Below are 6,275 nucleotides of genomic sequence, written 5' to 3' on the forward strand. Positions count from 1 at the left end.
TGGATTATTACAGAAGTGGAAGAATCTAGCACATCTGTCGGGACTGGAGGATCACATAGACCTCGCCCCTCCCACGGGCAGCAGGAGTGCACGGAAGCACACTTGATGCCCCGTCTGATAGTTGACCTGGCCACACTCTCGGATTCGCCTCCCTCTGTGTGTCCTTCCACTTCCTCTCCTCCCACCAGGTAAAGAATTCTGCAGCTTGCTTCTCAATGGAAGTTCCTGAGTGGGAGGGAGAGAGCACATCTGATTTGTTCAGGAAAGAGTTGAGACCCCTGCTTAGTCAGAGGGTGAACTTTTCACAAAGATCCCCTTTTAGGCGTTTGGGCTGTATAGGACTTGGCTGACTGTGGACAGGAAATTAGGCTTGTTTTAGCAAGTTTCCAGGCAAAACAAAGCTGGGAATAAAGGCTTTCATGATGGATAAAAAAACTGAGCCTCAAATAGATTTCACTGGACTGGAGTGATGAGCTGAAGTCAAGAAAATTAAATTATATCTGTCAGGGACCCAGTGGGAACACATCACATTCTCAGAAGGTTTAATTGAAGAGAGCATAACGTGGGGGCTATTTACAGAGGTGAGACAGGGTTAAGGGAACTCACACTGGGTGGTGACATGCCCAGGGGCCAGCGAAAGTAAGACACTGTGATCACTCCTAGGCTAGTGCCCTTGTTCCGTAGACCAAATGTTTGTGTCCACCAAAAATGCATATGTTGAAATCCTAACCCCCATCGTGATGGTGTTAGGAGGTGGGGCCTTTGGGAGGAGATTAGGTCAGGAGGATTGAGCCTGTCATGAATGGGGTTTAATGCCCTGATAAAAAGACATAAGACAGCTTGCTTTGTCTTGCTTTACTCTCCCCTGTATGAGGATACGAGAAGACAGCCATCTGCAGACCAAGAAGCCAGCATCACCAGACACCAGATCTGCTGGCAACTTGATCTTGGACTTCCTGGACTCCAGAACTGTGAGAAATGCATGCTTGCTGTTTAACAAGTCCAAACTAACTAAGACTGCCTCAAACAGCAGAGGGAATGAATGAATGGTTTTACCACAATTCAGCATGGTAACCACAGAAGTGGGGCCACCAGGTAGGAGCTGTGGCTGTAGGTAGAGAAATACAACCACTGCCAATAGTGTGACCTGAGAGATTTGGAGGACAGGGTAAATACCTAACTTCGCCCCCCTCTCTCACTACAAGCTCTTATAGGTGCCTCCCACTGGCCACACCTCACAGCAAGTCAGAGTACCACAGAGTCCAGTAATATCATCTGCAGAGGTCAGAACAGAGCAAAGATCAGAGAATGGATATGGAGGGGAAAGGGAAAATAGCACAAAGATGAACAGAAATAAATGTAAAAATGTCACATTCAGATTGGAAGGTCAGTTGCATAAAATGAGATGGGACACATTTCAGTATGAAAAAGTTCTAGAAATGGGACTAGCTCTAGGTTCTGTGTGAAGCAACTGTGGATGCATTAATAGGAACAAGGGGTCTTATTCAGGGGAGGTTATGGTCAATGTGCCCACTGCTTTCTACCTTGATCAGGCTACCTGTGGTTCTGACCTTAGGCAGGGTCTCACCCTTCAGGAGGAACATTTATAAACCTGTATTCAGAGAAGCTACTGACAAATTAAGGTGTTAGAAAACCATAATGAGGAAAGCTGAAGATGATGGGGAGCAACACTTGGGTTGAAGAAAAGATGCCTCAAGGAAAAGACTATAACTTCTCTAAGTATTTGAAGGGCAGACAGGAGGACTCCCTTTCAGGACACACCCTCCAACTCCTCGATGCTCCCAGACTGTATGGTACCACATCTGTGAACTCCCACAGCAATTTGATTTTTTGCAGACTTTTACTGCCCAAACCATCCATTTGCTTGTCCATCTTTTCTAGTAAGAGGAGGACAGATACTTTTTCACCACTGCATCCCAATACCTAATGCTTGGCTCCTGGGAGGTGCTCAGAGTGTTCACTGAACAAAGTGCTCCAAAAGCAGCAAGAAGATACCCTGCAGGGAGGTAGAAAAGGGAAAGCATGCGGTGGGCAGGAGTGGGGAATGCCTCTTCCAGCCTGAAGGTCTGCAACTGTAGATGGGCGAGGCCTGCTCTCTCTAAATCTCAGTTTCTTCACAGTTTCTCAGGGTGCTTTGAAGACTCCAGGTGCTACTCTACTTGTAAAGAGCTCTGAACAGGTAAGTGTTCCCAAAATGGCTGTTGTTATTATCATTGTTGTTTAAACGACTCAGGTTGGCGACACTTAGGCCGATTCCCCAGAAGAGGACCCTGAGACAAGCGTCCACGGCCAGTTGACTTCTCAGTATATGTTCTCTGTAAAACCCAGTAAGGGGGTAAGGAAATGGGGCAGGGGAGAGAAGGAGCCAAGCAAAGGTGTGATATCAGGGGAAGACCCCCAAAGGTAACCACCTTCACACACACACACATCAGCAGTTGGTTGAGGACAGCCCAGGGGACCATAACTCCCTGCCACCTTTGTTCTGCTTGCCCCCAGGCGAAGGAGCTGCAAGATGCCACCGGTAGCCCACTGCAAGGGGGGCAGGCACTGAGTACTGGTGGGGAAAGTCCCCCAGGAGCTGGTGTGCATGGAGATGGTAAAGGATGGGCTGTTACACTAGTCTAAAGAGGGGTGGCTGGAGGCCGAGCTGGCACTGGAAAGCCTGTTCACCTGCCTCCAGGCTGTGGCCCCCAGGCCCCAGCGCTTGTCTTCGCCCGTGCTTACCCCAGTCTCTTTGGAGTGGTTTATCCTTTGAGACCATGCCAGACAGTTAGCAAAGAGGACTTGAGCATCACGGCGCTGAGAACCCCAGGGGTCCACTGAAACTGCTGAGAGCAGGTTGGGCTAGTGTGAGGCATTGCTCCCCTAGCTGATTTTTCTGAAGCCATTTTTCTCTTTTTCTCACCCTAAGTTTGTAAGGAGATGATATTTCTGGAACAAGTCCCATCCCCCCTCCTCCTACTCCATGCGAAACATTCCTCTGGCCCTGTGGCAGTGTCTGTGGTCCTGGGGGCAATCAGGGAGTCATCGGCACACTGACACTGACCCCCTTCCTGGCTTGGCTAAGGCTCTTTGGAATGGGTTCTGATTTTAGGAGGTTATATAGCTTTGGCTCCCCCCTACCCTGCAGAGGTGGGAGGGGAGGAAAAGACCTATTATGAGCAGAATTCAGGTGCCCTATGTCCAAAGGGACATCGATTCAGACACTTGAGGAGCCTCAAGCCCAATCCCAGGAGCCCTGAGGGATATATATTATGGGCTATCTGTTTGTGCCCCTCAAAATTCATATGTTGAAACTCTTAAACATCAACATGATGGTATTTGGAAGTTGGGCCTTTGGGAGGTCATTAGGCTTAGATGAGGTCATGAGGTTGGAGCCTCCATAGTCAGATAGTGCCCTTATAAAAAAGAGGAAGAGACCAGAGCTCTCTCCCTGTCCCCAGCTTGTGAGGACACAGAAGGTGACCATCTGCAAGCCAGGAATAGGGCTCTCACCAGACACCAAACCTGCCAACACTCTGCTCCAGGACTTCCGGCCTCCAAACTGAGAAATAAATGTCTGTTGTTTGAGCCCCCAGGTCTATGGCATTTGATTACAGCAGCCGAGCAGGTTAAAACAAAGTGCAAAATGGGAAGGACACCTCCTCCTTTTGGGAACTGGTGATTTTTAAGGTGCCATAGACTGAGGTCACTTGGTACCCCTCAGGCTGCCACAGGCCACACCTAAACTTCACCTACCTCCTCCTTGCCCCAGTGTGCTTGGAGCAGAAACCTCCCACATCTGTGCAGACTTTATAATTCACTTTCCCTTGTATTTAACACTTGGGAAGCGCTTAGGACAGCACCTGTTGCATAATGAGTGCTGTTAGTGGTGGTAGAGCTGCTGATGACGGTGTCCCTCACAGAGTGCCGGGGAGGTGAGGGGCAAGCATTGGTGCCCCCATGTAGCAAACAGGAGGCTAGGATTCAGGCACGTCAGTAATGTCAGTACCAGGAATCAACCTCCACCCACTCATTCGGTTAATGTCATGTCATTTGTGTGCCAGACACCTTACAGGTTCTGGGGATCCATGTTCTGAGCAAAACAAACATGATTCCTGCCCTCACAGAACTCACAGTCTAGTCAGGGAGATGGGCTGTAACCAAATAATCCCACAAACGATTGTGTAATTGCAAACTGCAATAGTTCCTCCGCAGGTAAAGGACTCAGACCTATACTCAGGGTGAAAGTTGTCAGGTGGTCCTCAAATGTGCATTTCTAACAAGGTTCCCAGTGAAACTGATGCTGCTGTTCCCAGGACCCTACAGTGAGAACCACTGAACTAGCTCAAAGGGGGTCAAAGGAGAAAATGTTGAGCTGAGAGAACAGCATGTGCAAAGGCCCTGGGAGCAGAAAGGAGAGTCTGAGGCTCTGAGAGGGCTGGAACTCAGTGGGCAAGGGAGCCCCATGCTCCCCAGTCTGAAGTTGTCCACAGGGGCCAGATCATGCAGCAGAACTCTCCCAAGTTTGGCTTTTAGCTCAAGAGTGATAAGAAGCCATTGGAGGGTTAAAAGCAGGTCAGTGCTATGACCATATCTGTGTGGCTCTGGCTGCTTTGCAAAGAAAGGGTATGAGGAGACACTGAGGCCAGTTAGGTAGCCCCAGGTTTACAAAGGCACCCATGAGTTTGTTGTCCACTGCCTGTTCTGCCACGAAGCACACTGGCTATGCCCCGCATCACGGCCCTTTGCCCGTTGAGACAAAAGCTTGTGTTGCTTTTGTTGGCTCTGAGGCGAAGGCTTTTCTCAGAGGCTGGACTTACAGAGAAGGCAAGGCATCTCTCCTTTCGGGGTCTCTTTTTGTGCTGTGCCATTTGTCATTTGTCCCAAAAGGTAGCAAATTTAAGACCAGAGGCTGTGAAATGTGGGCTTTTGAAAACAGCAAAACCATTGCAAGAATCAGTACAAGTTGACATTCAGAACCTATTTCTAAAAACAGAGTGCTGGGGGAGGGATGAAAGTCAGCATTTCTAATGCTGCGGGTGGGAAATCACTTCCATGTGGTGTAGACCACATGTTGCAGGAGACTGGGCATAGCATAATAGTTATGATGGGCACTCTGGGGCCAGTGTTCCTGGGGGCAAATCCAGGCTCGGCCACTTATTCATGGCATCTCCTAGGGAAACCACCTTTCTATGCCTCACTCTTTCCAACCTGCAAAATGGGGATAATACCAGCAAGTATTGCATAGGGTTGTGAGAGGGATTTGATTAGTTAACAGATTTGTGCCTGGTGTGTGCAAATGTTTTGTGAATATATGGTCATCATCATCATTAGTGTCCATGGGACAGGTGGACTGCTGTCTCTACATGTCACCTGGTTTGCTGTGGGTTTTATTTGTCTTTGAAGAACCCTGGGAGTAGAACTGAAGTGTCTAGGGGAAAATTTGAGCATAATAGAAGGTGAAGAAGGAACTGAATGAAGCTGTCCTGGCTGGTGTAGCAGACAGTGTCACGCTCTGCCCAGAGTCCCTGGGCTGCCTCTCTACTGCTTCTGTGTGCCCACTCTTGAGCAGGTTTTCAGCAGTCTGCAGCTGCAGCCTGTCTTCCAAGGACTGCCCTCAAGCTACTCTGCTTACAAGCATGGGAACCAAAAAAGCCTGGAACTTTATGTCCCCCTCCATTTCCCCCAACAACTGTTGACAAACAGCTGTCCTGGGTCCCTGACCTGGGATGGGACAACACAGAGGTATAACTGCCCTCCAGAGTTCCCTGCATAACCAGGCTGAGGCTGCCCTGTGAGGACCTTGTCTGAGATCAAATGTTTGCCTGTCTCCCCACCCGTTGCTGCCCAGTCCTGTCCCCACCCCCTTACCAGACTCCCTGAGCACACATTTCTTATGTGAATCCTCATCTCAGGCTTTGTTTGGGGATTTTTGTGTAGTCTCACCTGAAATGGTCCACTTTTTAGAAGGAGGAACCAGTGTGAGAGTTTTGTACCATCTGAACCCAGAACGATGGGGTCATATTTGCATTATATGGGTAGACGTGAATGCCCTCAAGTCAAATAAAGGAGCAGGAAGAAAGAATGCAGTCCCCACAGTAGGGAAATGGCCAGGGCAGGCGAGGACGTCTTGCTTCTGGGCTGTGCCCAGATGTGTGCAATGTCTCTAACCTGCTCAGAGAGGGAAAGCTTTGAGCCAGCTGGCCCAGACTGAAATGTGGCAAAAATAGGCCATGTGCCTGGGAGGCAAGGCAGCCCAGTCTGACTATAGC

The 6,275-nt window shown here is 49.3% G+C and overlaps 1 long non-coding RNA gene across 1 annotated transcript; it reads left to right on the forward strand.

Moving 5' to 3' along the window:
• The first annotated feature begins 235 nt into the window (after positions 1-235).
• Positions 236-3,549, forward strand: LOC130682049 (uncharacterized). Its single transcript, XR_008995372.1, has 4 exons — positions 236-971; positions 1,903-2,027; positions 2,142-2,200; positions 3,465-3,549. It is a non-coding gene; the product is annotated as an uncharacterized LOC130682049 (long non-coding RNA).
• The last annotated feature ends 2,726 nt before the right edge of the window (positions 3,550-6,275 follow it).

Source organism: Manis pentadactyla, chromosome X, assembly GCF_030020395.1.
Source record: "Manis pentadactyla isolate mManPen7 chromosome X, mManPen7.hap1, whole genome shotgun sequence".
In the NCBI taxonomy this organism is placed as follows: domain Eukaryota; kingdom Metazoa; phylum Chordata; class Mammalia; order Pholidota; family Manidae; genus Manis; species Manis pentadactyla.